This window comes from Mus pahari, chromosome 2, assembly GCF_900095145.1.
Source record: "Mus pahari chromosome 2, PAHARI_EIJ_v1.1, whole genome shotgun sequence".
In the NCBI taxonomy this organism is placed as follows: Eukaryota; Metazoa; Chordata; class Mammalia; order Rodentia; family Muridae; genus Mus; species Mus pahari.
This window is the reverse complement of record NC_034591.1, coordinates 130,644,402-130,662,220: the sequence shown is the minus strand read 5'-3', so window position 1 is coordinate 130,662,220 and position 17,819 is coordinate 130,644,402. Positions and strand designations below refer to the sequence as shown.

Here is a 17,819-nt window from a genome sequence, read left to right as displayed (position 1 = left end):
GTTACAGGATGGATCCAGGTTACAGGAGGGATCCAGGTTACAGGATGGATCCAGGTTACAGGATGGATCCTGGTTACAGGGTGGATCCAGGTTACAGGATGGATCCAGGTTGCAGGATGGATCCTAGTTACTGTTGCGTAGGGTCCTCCAGAGACGACCGCTCCGATGTGGGTCTTTCTTAGGCGATGGGCAACTACATCTCAGGAGGAGCTTTTAAACACAAAAACCATGTCTTGGTTGACATACTTCAGTTAATAAGAACAGTTAACCAGAAGCAGAACTACAGAAGCTAAAAAGCAAGGTTAGAGATTGTCCCAGAATTTGCGACTTTGATGGATTAGATCTTCATTTTCCTTTATGTGCCGGATGGTACTTCCACTATGGAGTGAATTGTGCTAAGGTCTTGGGCCCTCTTTCACTTACTGTCTTTAATTCACTTTCACACTTTTACATACTTTCCTGCCACCAAGGATGTGGGAAAATGGTATAGGAAGTTGACAGAAGTAGTATTCATGTCCACTTTAATCTCAGAAAAATAAAGTGACTTTTACTACTGTTTAATAGAAGTATAATGGTCTTACTTGTATATAACACAGATTGAAAACCTGTCTGGGGCATGGATGTTCACACTTCATGCTGGGTCCCCAGTTACAGCACATTTAGTAGCACCCACGTGCACACATTCAGAAGGGACCTCTGCAGCTCAGCTGATTGAGCGCCTTCTCACCCAGAGCTGGAGACACTGGAAGGATAAGCGTGTTGTGCTGGAAACATGTCTTTTTTTTTTTTTTTTTTTTTGGTTTTCTGAGACAGGGTTTCACTTTGTAGACCAGGCTGGCCTCGAACTCAGAAATCCGCCTGCCTCTGCCTCCCGAGTGCTGGGATTAAAGGCGTGCACCACCACGCCCAGCAACATGTCTTATTTTAAATATAAAGAATCTGCCATGCACCTGGGTACTGTGGCTTGCACCCATTATCATGGCTTCTTGGAAGCTGAGGCAGGAGGATTACTTGAGATCAGGACTTTTAAGGCCAGCCTGGGTAATATAGCAATTATCTTTCTCTTAAATATGGGAGGCTATAGGTTGGATGGAGAGAGAAAGGAAATGAGGTCTGGGGCTGATGGGACGCAACTGTGATGGCAGGGGCAGGGCCCTGGGTTCTGCAGAACCAAACAGACAACATGGAGGTTTTGCCTGCTCAAGTGCTTGCTTGGCATTGAGTTGACAGCAGAGGTTTAGAAAGTGGCTTCATGGAAGATGAGCTGGAAAGAAACAGCCATGTAATGACAAATGTATGTTGTGCATGGTGATGGCTCAGTCTGTGTGAACCACAAGCCCAGCAGCAGTGTGTACCGTGTCATGATGGCTCAGTCTGTGTGAACCACAAGCCCAGCAGCAGTCCCAAATGATTATTAATGAAGCAGACAGATTCTTGTCACCTAGTGATGTTGGAGTCAGTCACTGATGGACTAATTCCTGACTCATGAGCGTGTGGTGACGCTGGTTTAAACAAATCAACCGGGCTAGAGTTGTAAGAAATCACACATGTACTGACGGGCAGTGGGGGATATTTGATGATGATGACTAAGGACCGTTATTAGGATTTTGCACTTACTGTACTTTTTATGGTTAGAGTTTGCTCTTCTTACTGACTTGGGGGAAATTTTTATTGGGCCAACAAGATGGCTCAGCAGGTAAACGTTCTTGCTGCCAAACCTGAGGACTTGAGTATTACCCCTGGGACTCACATGGAGAGGAGAACTGAATTCTGTGAGTTGGCCTCTGATCTTCACACCTGCACAGAGTTCAAGCCCAGAGGTTTAACACCAGTACAGATCTCCCCTCCCCGCTCTCCCCCCCCCAAGCCCAGAGGTTTAACACCAGTACAGATCTCCCCTCCCCGCTCTCCCCCCACACACATTCTTCCTTATTTGTTTTTTTGAGGCGCTCACTAGGTAGCCCTGTATGGCATGGAATTCACTGTGTAGGTGAATTCTCCTGTGTCTGCCTTCCGAGTGACTTGAAAACTGCATTGGTGTAGTCTGATTTCTTACTTTCCTTCCCCCCCCCCTTTTCCTGTCTTGCTTTCTCTCCTTATCTTAAAGAAATGTGTTGTTTCCTATACTTTAAAGACAGGAAATCAAGACGGTAGTGCAGACCTTTAATCCCAGCACGTGGGGAGAAGAGGCATCGGGGTGTATTGAGTTTGAAGCCAGCCAGGTCTATATAGTGAGTTCCAGGACAGCCAGAGGTGTAGAGTGAGAACCTGTCTCAAACAAAACGAAACAAACAAACCAACACCAACCAACCAAATAAACAAACAAACAAAAGATAGGACCTTGATACCACAAGGACACAAGTCAGGAGAGTTCTGTTTGCAGGGAGCCTTTGTTCTGGAATCAGATGGCAAGCCAGTGTTGGTGTCAAGCTCTAGAATTAACCCTCCTCACCCGGCTTCCACTCTGGGCTTCCTCCTGTGGCCTCGCTTGGCATCTCCTGCCGTGGTATCTCCTGTTCTGTTCTGTTGGTTTCCATGGACATTGTGCATGTCAGGCAGATGCTCTACCACTGAGGCGCAGCCTAGTCCAGTGTGAGTATTCATCGTGGCCCTTCTGTGTGCTGCATCTGTCTGCTGGCAATATACAGGAGTTACGTTAAGACAAATCAAAATGACCCTGCCTGATCGTGCAGCTTAGTAGGGAAGATAAAGCCAACAGATAAGAGGTATGCAGGATTCCGTCAAAGTACAGGCAGCACCCTCTCTACCTTTAAGCAGATTGAAGTGACGCATTCTGAAGATGAAACATGTGATAATGTTATGCAAGACGGAGGGATGGTACCTGCCCTTTGTTGCTACAGAAAGGGGTACCAGCTATGGCTTCTGTCTCCAGCCACATGCCTCTGGCCATCGCAACAGATATTGGTGGAGGTGAGTGGCTGAGAGTAGCTCCAAGTGTGTTGGAGATGCAGGATGAGTACATGTATCCAGAATGCAGGTTCAGTATGTAGCCGTGGTCCAGAGAGAGTCTGTAGGGATGCCCGTGGCTCCTTTCTGCAGGGATTGTTGCTTAGAGCAATGGGAGTTGCTCAGTGAAAGAAGCAAAGAAGGGAGGGGAGGTTGGGCGTGGTGGAGCCACCTGTCATTCCCAACACTAGGGAGGCCAAGGCCAGAGGATTTCAAATTCAAGGGTAGCTACAGTGTACACCCTACTACCAAATGCGTCCCCAACGCTTTCTGTACTTTCTGAAGGTGACCTGGTAGAGCAGAGGTGTCCAGGCTTCAGCTCTTCTACCCTCCTTTCAGCGTGAGTACCGGTGATACAAGTATGCATTCAACAGTGTTGCTGACCCACCCATCGGGCTGGAGAGATAGCTCAGTGGTTAGGAGCACTTGCAGCTCTGGCAGGGAGCCCGGGTTCAATTCCTAGCACCCATGCGGCTGTTCACAACTGTTTGTAACTCCAGTTTCAGGGGATGTGGCACCCTCTTCTGGCCTCCCCAGGCACTGTACCCATAGTGCACATATACACATTCAGGCAAACGCTCATTTATGTACATATAAATGAATTGAAGTTTTGTTTTTTTGTTTTTTCAATTGCTGTTGTTAACAGAGGTCCGCTCTTACAACTGGCAAATTTGCTGGCTCTGCTTTTGCATATGTCCCAAACCTGGCCACCTTTGCCTGCCCCCGTTGCTGGCACTCATGTTTTCATAAAGCACCTCTTGCCTGCATGATTGCTTCTGATCCTATGCCCTTTCCCTCAGGACTCAACACACGCTACTTTAGAAATGTCGATCAGATTGTGTAGCTCCTGCTCAGAATCTTCCTGTGGGACGCCCAGAAGCTTCCCTTAGCTGCCTGTCCCACACAGAGGCAATGCCAGAGGCCCCAGGTGATCTCTGGGCTAAGTTGACTTCTCTGCCACACAGATAAGTATCTTCCCCAGGGCCTCGGGGCCTTTGCTGATGCCCTTTTACAGCTCAGAAAGTTCTGCCTTTACAAATCCCTGTAACTTTATGTGCAGGTGTCTTCGTGTGCTCCCTTCAAGTGCACCCTCTTACAGGGACCTTCCTTGTCTCCCACTCTGACCCACCGCTGGAGCAGCATCTAGGCTAGGATTCTGATCCTCCGCTGACGGTTAATATGCACAGGGATGGACCCGAGTTGGTTGCACCTTCCAGCTGCTCAGCTGGTGTTTCGCCCACGTAGCGCTTTCTCACCTCTGGGTGTGGGCAGGCTTCATGGTGCCCGGTGGCATCAGCAGGGCCGTGGGGTGGGGGTGGAGTGGGAGTGAGGCGTGTCGGGATCTGAACAGATGCGGATGTGAGCATTTCTTTAATTTTGGCAAGCAGTGGTTAGAACTCCGTTTTTGTCAGAAATGTCATTTATAAAAAAAGGTAACTATGGAGCATCTTTAAAAAAAACAAAACAAACAAAAAAAAACCTCTGGTTGCTCTTAAAAGAACATGAGGAAAGAGTGAGCAAGGGCAGAGACTGCAGAAGTATGAGGAGAGGTAGACAAGCACATGCTGACCTGTGATGTAACTGTTCAATTAGAGTTAAGATCTGTTTTCCTTTATGGACTTATTCTATGTGTGGTGGGGAGGGGGCACATGCCACAGCACCTGCGGAGGTCAGAGGACAGTTTTCAGAGGTCTGTTCTGTGCTTCCACCTCGCTGAGTCAGGGTCTCTGGCTTCTGCTATGGAGCTGAGTGCTCCAGGCCTATGAGCTTCGCTCCGATCCCCCTGTCTCCACCTCCCATCCTTCCGCAGGAGTGCTGGGATTGCAGATGTACGCTACTGCGTGCCACGTTTTACAGGAGTCTCTGGAGTTAAATCTGTCTTCTGGCTTGCACTCCAGAGCTTTGACCCACAGAGCAATGCCCCTGCCTATATAGCCCAATGTTTAAATAGTTCTTACTCATGTGCTATAGTTTGTTCTCTTTAGATGCTGAGCTTCTCCTAGTATCGTGTGGCGGAGCATACTTGTAATCTCAGCACTGAGGAGGAGCTAGAAGCAGGAAGATCAGGAGTTCAAGGCCAGCCTGGACTATGGGAAACTGTCTCAAATATAAGACTGAAAACGCACAGAAACCAAAAAGGAATACTGTAATGAATATTTCACATAGTATCTTTCTGTGGTTGTTTTTTGATTCCCCTTTGAGTCCGGGTCTAGCATACCCCAGGTTGGCTTCAGAATTACTATGTAGCCAAGGATGGCCTTGAACTCTTGATCCTCCTGCTTCTCCTCTTGTGTGCTGGGATCACACACCACATAGCATCCCTGGCCACACATATCCACACACACATCCACACAGATAATAAGCACAAACATTTTTAAAAAGCAATACAAGCATTTTTAGCTGTGCTTGGACACACTATGTTTGGAATAGTGCATGAAGATAGACCTGGTTTGGAAAATTTGGGACAGGGTGGCTCATGGTCACCCTGGACTGAGATAACAGATCCCCTCGTGATGGCCAGGGTTGGGGATAATGGCAAGGAGGTCCAAGGAAGGCTGCTTATTCTGTGATGTTCCTCTGTGCTGTGGCAACTCCTTGTGAAAGTACTGATTCTGTGGCCATCTTCTAAGTAATTGGAGATATTTTTATATGGGAACTTTGAGCTGACAAGGATTAATTAATGTTCTGTTCCAGAAAAGCTCAGATACATAAGAGTTTGTAGCAATGAGATCTTCGTGTGCTTGTGTGGTGTGTGTGTATGTGTGTGTGCGCATGCATGCATGTATGTGCATGCATGTGAAGAGGCCAGATGTTGATCAGTATCTTTCTTTGATCAATTTCCCCTTTATTTACTGAACCTAGATCTCCTGGATTTGACTAGCTTAACTAGTCAGCCTGCCCTGGGGATCCCAGCTCCTCTGAGCATTGGCATTTCAGGCAGGTCACCACGCCCTCCTGGTCTTTCTGTCCGTGCTGGAGATCTGAACTCAGGTTCTTATGCCTGTACAGTGAAGATTTCAACCACTGGCTGACCTCGTTAGCCCCGAAGCTGCTTCTGATAGGAAAACTGCACTGTGTGGTAATGTCCACGTCATTGAACTGAGATGTTTGCGTCACTTTAGGAAGGTGTTAGAATGTTTGTGTTGTTGAGATACTGGTTTTTGAGGCGTCTCCTTCCAAGCAGGACTGTACCCTGGTTCTACTTGGCAGACTCCCACGGCCTTTAGAATGTCCGCCACCGCCTCCGCCAGTGGCTCTGATTCCCCTGCTGAGACAAGCCCTGCCTGTTGGAATCACATTTTTCTCCAGTGGCGTTTGCAGCTCACCTGGCCCACGGTGCTGCATGAGGTCTTGGCTTCGTTCCTCTCCTTGGTCTCCTCAGCAAGGAGCGAGGGCCCCAAAGGTGAGACTCAGAGAGGCATCATCTCACTGGAAGGAGTGGAGGGAGGAGGGAGAAAGGATAGCTTGGACATACGAGGTCAGAGCCAGCAGGCATCCCATGGTACTGGGAAGTTTCTTCTAAGATGCCATGTCTGATTTATACACCAGTTTTAAAAGATGGGCAGGTGGGAGTTCAGTGCCCTGTGCCATGTCGAGTGGCTTAAAATTGAATATAACTCCAGCTCCTGGGGACCTGATACTTCTGTCCCACCCTCCCCGTATACAAAACTACAAAATAAAAATAAAAATTATAGAGAGGACCAAGGACAGGTGTAGTTTCACAAAAAGAAGGCAGAAACATTCACTCAGCTGCGGTTTCAACCCAGCCCCATTCAGTTTTTTATGAACGTATTAATTGTACAGACTTGGTTTTGTTATATTTCAAACATGCACAGAATTACGTTGGTCAAGTTCTCCCCCCTTTTAAAGATTTTTTTTTAAGATTTAAAAAAAATTTATGTCTATGAGTATTTTGCCTACGTGTATGTATGTGCACGACATGTGTGTCTGGTGTCTGAGGAGGTCAGAAGAGAGTGTCACATCCCCTAGAACTGAAGTTACACACTGTTGTGAGCTGCCATGTAGGTTCTGAGAACCAAACCCAGGTCTTCCCCAAGAGCAACAACTGCTCTTAACTGAGTCATCTCTTCGGCCCTACACTTCCTCTTTAATAAATACATAACTAGACAACTAACTAAATAAAAATAGCAGTTGCACAGAAGGACCCTCGGAGATGGAGACATGCAGACACCTGCATGGTTAACTCAGAATTTGAAACTAGCATGAACAGTTGCAGGATAGCACACCGAGGCGCTGAGGGAAGGAAGTGGCCTGAGAGTGACAGGCGTGTAGAGAGCAGGGCACCTGGCATTGTGGGGTCTGCTGCCATCAGCACTGGGCGGGCAGCATGTTGGGGCAAACAGCCTGGCTGGACCCCAGCTTGCTCCCTGGGAGATAAAACCTGCAGGGTTACAGCAGGTTGTTTTAGATGCTGTGAAACACTGATGGCATCAAGGGAGACTGACCAGCCAGGTGTTATCTTCATTTTCTAGAGGTGGAGGGAGGAGGTTAAATACCTGAGCCTGTATCCTCATCAGGTCCATCATTCTCACCTCCAGCACTAGGCCTTTAGGGCTCCCTTTGTGCTTTCAGTAACTTCTTGTGGTTTTTATTTTATTTTTTAAAGAGTTATTTATTTATCGTGTGTGTGTGTGTGTGTGTGTGTGTGTGTGTGTGTGTGTATGCGCTCTTAACCACAAGCCATCTCTTCAGCCCCCTCTTGTGGCTTTTATTGAGCTGAGGTCTCTGTACGGAGTCCAGGCTGTCTATGCATCTGCCGCCAGCCCTGGGTTCTCAGTAATGCTTGCTAACCCACTCGCCCAGCTTCCTGGGACAGGACTGTGAGTTAGCATACGTGCTTCATCAATGAGGCTCTCCATCTCCGAAAACTTGCTCCTCAACCCTGCTCTGCAAGTCTGTTAAGGTCTTGGACAAATGCCATTTTAGTTATGAAATCCACACCCAAGTCCCTGCACAGAGTAGGCCTTCTCCCTCCTTGGCCCTTGAGTGTGTGTTTGTAGTTCTTGTAACACGGGCTTTGCATTCTCTCTGTCCAGACCCTAAAAGCTTCCAGGCCAGTGGGGTGGGAATTTTCTTCTCTCCCTCTGCAGAGCCAGAGTGGAGGCAGCGTCTCTCTGTCCACAGGCCCTGTCTAACTCTGTGACCAAAGTCGGCACATAGCTCTTGAAGACATGAAAGTTGTCTGTGCCCTGGGCTTGGTTCGTTCCAGACTTTCATGTACAGTTTGATCCTGTTTAGGATGAGTTTGTGACCAAGGCATGCGGGCAGGGTCGGGTGCGTCGCGTGTTATGATCTTGCTGCCGGACTCAGCTACCTCCTCCTGAAAGTTTAGGTATTTGCCCGACTTTGAACTCTTTTAAATTACTTTCATGTACACAGCAGGCTGTTGCAAATTTCATGAGTGTACTTTGACCACCTTGCTCACCAAGTTCACTTTCTTGTTGAACATTAAATGTGCATTCACAAGGGGGAAACTGAGGACGTGAGTTTTCTCTTTGATGAAGAGTCCTTGGCCACATGCCGGGCCGGTGAAGTGAGAGATCCAGGCCGAATGAATTCCCGCCTTCTTGTTCTCTGCGGCCTTCCTGGCATATTAAACTGGCAGCCAGTTTTTGTTTTTATTTTCGTCTTAATTAGTCATGCTACTGAAAGCAGGCATGCAGCCGTGATCTGCCGAGGGTGTGGAAGGGTGCTCCTGGCTCAGTGATTGGAGGGAAATGGTTGCCGTATGTGTCAGCCTTCCCTGGGAGGACACGGGGTGGGGGAGGGTAACCCCCTTCTTGGTGTTTCCAGAGCCAAGCTAGAAACTGTTACCCAGAGCTTTGGTGGCAGCTGTGTCTAAATTTGGCGGCTTGGTTACGGCTTTGGGGAGGGGATGCCCCGAGCTTGCCCACACAGGCTGAGCTTTCTCTTTCCCCTTCCTTACCGCGTGCTTTACAGAAGAGCACATGGGAGGAGGCTTTTATTTGGGTGTAATGTGAACTGGAAGCATTGGGGTCATCGTTCCCTCGGGCAGTGGGCGCAGTGGGAATGCTTATTCGGGACACTGTAGCCGGGAGCCTTGAGTAACCATTTCAGACAGAGTGAACGGTAGAGACATTCACAAGTAACAGGATCCTCCCTGAAACTTGGGCGAGTGAAGTCCCTTATGACCACTGTTCCCGGGACTGGCCTCATCCAGATTTGTGTGCAACCAGTCCCTCATCCCAGGTAGCCGTATGTCACTCCGTGTGCCCTTCAGAGGGACACAGAACTTGCAGCTAATGGCAAACTGGCTGCAGAGCTAACCTACCAGGAGTGCAAGTCAGCATTCTGTGTCTGTTATGATCGATACTCTCTTGGCACTGTCTCTTGGCCTGTCTGTTTTTCTCTCTGTCTTTCTTGGTTTGTAAGGAAAGCAGAGTGCTATGTGCTCTCCTGTAGTATGAAGAACTCTGTAACCCAGCCAGAAGGTGGCGGTCACCGCTGTTATATGCACCAGCATTCTGTGTCGAGATTACACCCCGGTGCCGGTGGAGGCTCAGGAGAAAGAGGAGTTCCCAGAACTCGGGTTTTAGACAGGTGCAGGTAGGGCGGCAATGGGAAGGACCTGCTGTTCTGTACTCTAGTCTACAGGGGCCTTTCCAGAGGACCAGAGAGAGGAGGAGAGGCTGGGCCAGAAGGAAGTCATGAAGGGAGGTGTACCCTCCATTACTACTGTCTCCTTAAGTGACAGATGGGTGATCGTGTGAGTTCTGGACAGCTGGCAGCTTTTCAGAGCAGTAATCTCACATTTTTCTGTGCAATCTACCTGAGGGTTAACTCCACCCGAGCGTTAGGAAAGCCGTTAAACGGGCAGTGACGAGACCTTTGTTCCCGCTCTTTTTCTCCCCCTTTTTTTATGGCTGGTTCTGTTTGAAGTTCTCTGGGGCTGGGGGCAGGGCAGGCCTATCACCCTAACAGACTTGGCATCCTTTATGGAACATGAGGAAACCATTGTGCAAGAAGAGCCCTAGCTCTGAATCCACCCGTCTGGCCCTAGGTAGCCCTGCATGATTGGGGGCGGGGTTCTGCCATGCTCATTTACGTACCCGGAAGTCAGCAGTTGTGCAGTTACTTGATGGAGACCAAGCAGCCGAGTGTCAGAGCCGGGCTGTAATGTAAGCCCAATCTTTCCTATGTTTAGGGCTCCTTTACCAGGAAGCCTGAGATTGAAAGCAGGCCGGGTGTCCTGCTTTCTGCCTCTGGTGCCGCCCGCAGTGTCCTTGGCATCTTCCTTCTGTTTGTCCTTCTGGGCTCAGTCTTCTATGATGACACCCTGACTGCTCTTTCTGAAGAGTCGGCTTTCCTCACCAGGGCCGCGTCCATTATGGTTTTCAAAACCTGCTCAGAACCTCTAGCTTAGGAAATGTGGCTCAGTGGGAAGTGCTTGACTAGCATGCTGTAGGCAGGCCCTGTCCCACATCTCCAGCACTGATGGTGGTATGGGGGCACAGGAGACCTACTGTGTTTTCAAGGCTATCTCATGTGTCACGTAGCTGTGAGATGATTCTAGACTTGTGGCTGGCTATGAGGCCACTGTGGTAAGAGCTTGCTCCCCTGTGCTGGGAGCCCACATGTGAGATCTGGGGTGAAGTCCTCCACTCCTTGAGAGCCGGACACCGCTGGACTCTCTCTGACCCCTACAGGATTATGTTCTCACTGCAGCAAACACAGAAAGCCAGGAGCTGACACAGTCTGCCCTGTAATATGGGGACCTCATTGTTCTCCAGCGTCCTGGCTGTGCTGGATACTAGCCATACACTTCAAACTTCAGGGCACGGCCACCCCAGGTGGCATTGAATCATTCTGAACTTCGTATGGCTTATGTACCTCATCTGTCTGCTATAGGCCTTGAGAAATCTGCTCTATTAGTCTCTCCTTCTTTATGTATCATGAACCTAGGGAAAAACTTTTTTTTTTAATGCCAGAAATAAGCTACAGAGTCATGATGTTCACTTGACCATCTCTGCTTTCTGTTTAAAGCATCAGGAGCCATAGGGTGTAGAAGACAGGGGCCCCTTTTCAGAATCCTGGACTCAATCGGAAACACTCGCTACCTCTGGGGCCTGGTGGCCTCTCCTGCTTCCCTCAGTACCCAGATTAGATTTAGAGGTCTCTGTTCCAGTTTGTTCTCAGAAAATATCTGTGGACCACCGAGCAGTGCCAGGTGTTGTTGTTGTTAGGTTCTGGGGAAAGTGATGTAAAGAGAGACTGGAGGTGTGAATAGGAGGCCAACACTTGAGGGGTACAGCTGTAAAGAGACAGTGACCCCACTTAGTGTAGCCAGAGAAGACTGGAAATTCTCTACCTTGGGACCAACAGCTTCTGGGAGGGGCAGGTCAGCAGGAGAGCCTGCTAAGCCCAGTTCCCAGATGAAGTGTGTGTGTGTGTGTGTGTGTGTGTGTGTGTGTGTGTTGTATCAGTTCTAGATGCCTCTGAGCTAGGAAACCTACCTAAGATGACAGGCCCTTCCATGTAAAGTGTGCCCTTCCATGTAAAGAACTACTGAAGGCTTAAGTGTAGGGGAATGTGGTGTTTTAGGTTGGCTCACAGTGCCCTCTAGTGGTAGTAAAGAGCACTGCACCTGTAAGGCTGGGCTTGCAGCCAGGAGCTTCCCACTAGGCCAGTAGTTCAGGGGTTGCCCAAGACCATCAGAAACACAGATAATATTTGCATTAATAGTCATCACAGTAGCAAAATAACAGTTATGAAGTAGTAACAAAAATCATTTTATGCTTGGGTCACCATCAGCATGAGAAACCTTTAATAGTGTTGCATCATTGGGAAGGTTGAGACCCACTGCTCTAAGAGAAGTGTTTTAAAACTGTCTGTGGTGTGTGTGTACTTGTAAATCCACACCTCATCTGCTTGGAGTTCCTTGGGCCTAGCTATAGAATTGGGGACTGGACAGTGCATGGCTTAGAAGGCTCCTGACTGGTTCCAGTGGGTGGAAAAACCACCCCTCCTTCCTTTGTGTTTTAGGAACAGGGTTAGAGTGTAGCCCAGGCTAGCCTAAAACATCTACTCTTTCTATCTCGGGCTCTTATGTGCTGGGGTGACAGTTGTGGATTACAACAACTGACTCTAAACACCGTGACGTCTGTCATAGTTACACACAGTGAGCCAGAGCTGGTGCTGTCCTTCCACCATATGGCGTCCTGGGATTGAACTCAGGTTGTCAGATTGGGCAGCCAGCGCCTTTACTCTCTGAGGTGCCTTCCAGGTTCCAGTCTACACCAGTCTTGTAGATGGAATTCTGGTGGCCGTGTTAGTGTCCACAGAAACACAGCATCAGTAAAAACACTGAAGGGGTGGCTGTAGGGTGACACTGGTACATCCCTCTCGGAAAACCTGGGCTCGCTTTGTGAAAAGACTTGAACACCATTGGCCATTGTCTGGCATAATGGTATTTTCAACAGAAATATTTATTTCTCTCTTACAGTACTGAATACAGGTGACAGGATTGAAAAATAAAAACAGGGCCTAGAGAGATGGCTCCGTGGTTTAGAGCGCTCTTTGGCTCCTGCAGAGGATCTTGGCTTGGTTCTCAGCGTTCACATGCTATTCACAACTGTCCATTACTCCAGACCCCGGGGACCTGGTGCCCTCTTCTGGCCTCTGAAGGCAATGCATGCATGTTGTACACAGGCATACACTCAGGCGCAAACACATATACACAAAATAAAAATAAATAAATCTTAAAAAGAAAAGAGACCTGACCTGACTCTTGACAATACGTCTGTGAGAATTAAGATTGGAACTGGGCCGGGGTGCCGCTCAGGGTGCCTCCCTCCTGTGAATGGGGCTCGGCTTGCAAAGACCTCACACTATGCAATGTCATCTCCAAGCTCTTGTCTTATGTCCCTCAGTTTAGGAGACGTGACAACTCTGGGGCAGTGGGCAGCAGACCCTTGGGTTGCATCAGACAGCTGTTCTTAGTCCAAGGAGGAAAACCCAGGAAATAAGCATCCGCTTAGACTTTATGGCAGTAGCATAAGTATTACGTTTGTCTAGATTGTGTGTGTGCGCGCGCGCATGCGCGTGCGCGTACGTGCATGATGTATGTGTGCGCGCACGCGCGAGAGCTTCCCAGTGCATTGCGTGTGGTCGGTAACACCCCAGGCTTCATCTAGCATGTGGTGATAGCACCCCTAGTTAATAATAAGACAGGGACAAGAGGAGCTCTGTGAAATTAACAGACATGTTTTTGAACTTGAAGGTGGGACCCTAACTGACATCAGTCAATATTTTTAAAATGCTCCACAGGCCAGTCTTACAGAGGCATTCTCTCAGTTTGGCTTCTCTCCACTTACATAACTTTAGCCTGTGTCAAGATGACATAAAATTGGCCAGCGCATGCGTAGAAACAAAAATCACAGTAGTCATTTTCAGCTGTGCACATTGTTGGGCATGGAGAACTGTAGATGTAACAGGGTTCACTAGAGACTGCTCTTTCTGGGGTTGGTAATTTATTCCCTTCCCGCAGCACTGATTCATTATGACGGTGGTGGTGGTTGAAACAGGGTTCTCCTCTACAGTCCATTCTGGACTGGACCTCATATCAGTCTTCTTAGGTCAGAGTCACAGGTGCTAGGATAATAGGCATTAGCCCCACTGTACTTGGCTTTTTCTAGTTATTTTAAACACCAGGAGGCTGGAGTGATGGCTCAGCGGTGAAGAGCAACTGGTCTCTTTTCGAGAGGTCTGGCTTTGATTCCTAGCACCCACATGGTGGCTCACAGCCTTTGTAACTCCAGTTCTGGTGGACTGGAACCCTCTTCTGGCCTCCATGGGTACTGCATGTACATGGTGCACTGACATGCAGGCAAAACACCCATAAGTGTCAAATAAAAACAAAGCTAAAAAAACCAAAAAAGCCACTATTCTGAGTATGTACTCATTAAGTTTGCTTTTGCCTTGAGTTCTTCTTGAACCCTGCTTCCCTTTTGTCACGTGTCACCAATAGAATTTGTTCTTAATAGTATTTTCGTTTTAATTTTGAGACGTTTAATAGAGGTGAAACTATTTGGTAAGAGTCATTTTCTCTTTAAATTTTTTTTGTTTGTTTTTGTTTTTTGTTTTTTGAGACAGGGTTTCTCTGTATAGCCCTGGCTGTCCTGGAACTCACTTGGTAGACCAGGCTGGCCTCGAACTCAGAAATCCGCCTGCCTCTGCCTCCCAAGTGCTGGGATTAAAGGCCTGCACCACCAGACCCGGCTTAAAATTTTTAAGAGTCATTTTCTATGACTTGTCTAGGTAAAAACAAGAGGCTATTGTGTTTGAGAGATAGTTTACACTGGGGACTTCACTTTTCTGAATTGCCAGTGTGATTTAAAATTGGCCCCTAGAGGGAGATGTTGTATTGAAATTTTACATCCTGTTTGAAGAGCTGTTTTATGTTGTTTTTTTTGTTTTTTTTTTTTGTTTTTTTTTCCAAATTTCACAAATGTGTGTGAAACCCCTTTCAACGGTGCACAAAACGATCCTGTGTTAGTTAAAAGAAGTACTTAGAACTGGTATTGTTTTGCAGGGAACAAAAATTAAGACATAGGTTAATGATATACTTTATGGAACATTTTTGACACAATACATTTTAAAACATGTCAGTTTAAGCAATTCCACATCGCAGAAATTGCCTGACACATTAGGGTCTTTCCTGGGAAGTATGTGCTATAGAAGGAACTTAACAGATAATTTACATGAACCTGGTCCATACTTAGGACCACTTGAAATTTGATTCTATCCCTTCCCTTATGGTTCAGGTAAAGATGTCCTGCCAATCTAAGTTCACCCTCCAGAGGTCACGGGAAAGTGGAAGGAAAGATGACAGAGTTGTCATCTGACACCCCACCCTCACCCTCCAGCCCCCTACTAGACAGAGAAACACACACTAGTAAGAAATTTGATTCTTTCTCCTATATTTAGATAACAGACTCCAACTCACACAGTAGGTCGCCACCAACTTGGCTGAAGACCTATTGTGTGCTGATTGGACTTTATCCACAGTCTGTCAGGTGAGCGCTATATAAAGCTCCTAAGTGCAGGATGGATCTCGAGAACATGGCCTGGACTGCTTAGTCCTTCCTTGGTCAAGGTTCCTAGAGGAGAGCTCCTACCAGGTCTTCAGCTTTGCATCCTAAAGAAGTCAGTCTTAAGTGTTTTCCCTTTATCATCAATGCAAGGGTATTGGTGGTGGTGGTGGTGGTGTGTGTGTGTGTGTGTGTGTGTGTGTGTGTGTGTGTGTATTTTGAGAGGTTTCTCTGTGTAGCTCTGGCTGTCCTGGAACTCACTTTGTAGACCAGGCTGGCCTCAAACTCAGAGATCAGCCTGCTTCTGCCTCCTGAGTGCTGGGATTAAAGGTGTGTGTCGCATGCCTGGCACAAGGTTTTAACTTAAAACTCTCTGTAGGGCTGTGGCTGACATTCTTGAGGCCCTGGTCCTATCCTGGGCACCACATGATTTCCCTCTTACAACAGCATCGTGGGTATTAAGATAGGTCAAGGTGAAAACGCCTTGGCCCGTGCTGTGTCTTGGATGGTTGTTCGTACTCTGCTGAGGAATGTACATAGGATGTGAACATTCGGAGATGCCTGTAAGCCTGAGTTCTCACATATCCAGCTGTTCAGTTGATGCTGGACACCAGCTCATTTCCTAAAATCTTTTTTGGATTTTTTTTGTTTGTTTTTCATGAATCAGCTTAGACTGATTTTAATTGCATGAATGGTGATGGGGAACCACCTTTAGACAGAAACCATTGTCTAAATGTGGAACCACTGTGAATTTTAAAGAGAACAGTGGACGGGACTGGAGGCGGGGACCTGATAGCTCAGTGGGGCTGTGTGTTCCCAGTCTTCCCAAACTTGATACAATGTTCCCTTCTCTGAAAGGCTCAAGTAGGAACATTTGATTCTAAGTATCTGAAAGTGCTGTCAGACCCCTGGCTTTTCTTAAGCCACCCGTGGGTTTGGCTGATGTAGACTATCTCAGTAGTGAGCTTTCTGGCAGGCAGAGTGATTGAGTGGTTAGCCTGGGCTTGTGTCTGTGGTGATGGCGCCATCTCTGTTCCACCAGGAGGCTGAGCCATAACCAATATTTGTAGAGTACCTATTGTATGCTGTGGTGTGACTTAATACTGACTACAGCTGGCCCTTGGTTTTCATCTTTTCCACAAGTAGTTTACTTTGGTCATCTGATACCAACTAAACTAATACTAGTATGTGACATAATCTGTGACTAGCAAGAACACACACACACACACACACACACACACACACACACACACCCCATAGAGACATTCACCTCTGCAGTTCTGAATGTTCATAGCTCCCTATCAACTTTGTGTTTTAAGTCAGATGCTTCGATCTTGGTCCTTTGAAGGTCTTATTAATTGCTTAGAATTGTACTGCCTTTAGTTACTAAGCTTTAAAGACACTGCAGTTGGATGTGGTGGCACACGGTTGTAGTCTCGGCATCAGCAATACAGAGGCAGGTGAATCATGAGTTTAAGCCAACCTGGACTATAAAGTGAGACCGGGTCTTAAAAACAAAATCACCATCACCAACAAGATGCACAGGAGCTAGAGGGACAACAGAGTGGCTCGTAGCACGTTCTGCTCTTACAGAGGATCTTAGTTCAGTTCCCAGCCACAACATTGGGCAGCTCACCACTGTCTGTAACTCTTAACTCCAGGGTATCCAAGAACCGTTCTGGACTCTGTAGGTACCTGCATCACATGCACAGCCCCCACACTATGCACATACACATAATTAAACATAAAAATAACTCTTAAAAAAAGACATATGTCCTCCCAGGGATTATTGTCTTGCCTTTTAACTTTAAAGCGGAGAGCTTCCTCCTTCACCTTCATTACATAAGGAAAACACCCCTCAAGGGTTGATGAACAATGTGGAGAAATATGAAAAAAAGCCAGCCATTTAAAGCTGAGCGTGTCTGAGCAGGCATAGTGGCACACAGCTTCAATCCCTGCACTGGATGGGCAGAGGCAGGTGGATCCCTGTGAGTCTGAGGTCAGTCAGATCTACATAGTGAGTTCCAGGACAGCCAGGGCTTTAAAGTGAGACCTCCCTCTTTGGGGGGGTGGGGGTGGGGGATGGAGGCCGAGCACGTCTGTGTTTGACTTTTTCGGAAGTCCGTTCTTTCCTTTCACCACATCGGTCCCTGGGATCGAGCTTGGTGTACCATTGCCTACAAACCATCTTATCTGATGTTGAGTCATGGAAGAGAAGTTGCTAAGTGTTTTGTGAATACATCTGTAGGGGATTGTTTCAATCTCAAAATAAGTGAATGCCGTGAAGCCTTTGGAAGGTGTGCCGGAGCTTACTCAGTAGCCCAGAGAGGTCTTGGAACTTGTGGCAGTTCCTCTCCCTCGGTTTCTGACTGCTACAGGCTTGTACCACACTGCCAGGCTGCAGCAGTCACTTAGGGCAGGTCTTTCCTTTCTCCCATGATGCTCTGGATTTGAACATGGAACATTTTTAAAGTTTCCATGATTGGTCACAACCTCCCAGATGAGTTTGGAAAACAGACTTTTAAAAAGTTTTTTTTGTACTTTTTTGTTGTTGTTGTTGCTAGCATGTATGTCTGTGTGCCATTGCATGCAGTACCCATGGAGGCCAGAAGAGGGACTCAGGTCCCATGGAAATGGAGTTACAGGTGCTTATGAGTGCTGGGTACTGAACTCAAGTGTTCTGCAAGAGCAGCCAGTGCTCGGAGCCACCTCTCCAGCCAGCTCCCTCCTCCGCCGTGTGTGTGTGTGTGTGTGTGTGTGTGTGTGTGTGTGTGTGTGTGT

At 47.6% G+C, this 17,819-nt stretch overlaps 1 protein-coding gene across 2 annotated transcripts in view; it reads left to right on the top strand.

Moving 5' to 3' along the window:
- Vgll4 (vestigial like family member 4) overlaps positions 1–17,819 on the top strand; it is a 109,343-nt gene that overhangs the window by 29,440 nt on the left and 62,084 nt on the right. The gene's annotated exons all lie outside the window — the stretch shown is intronic.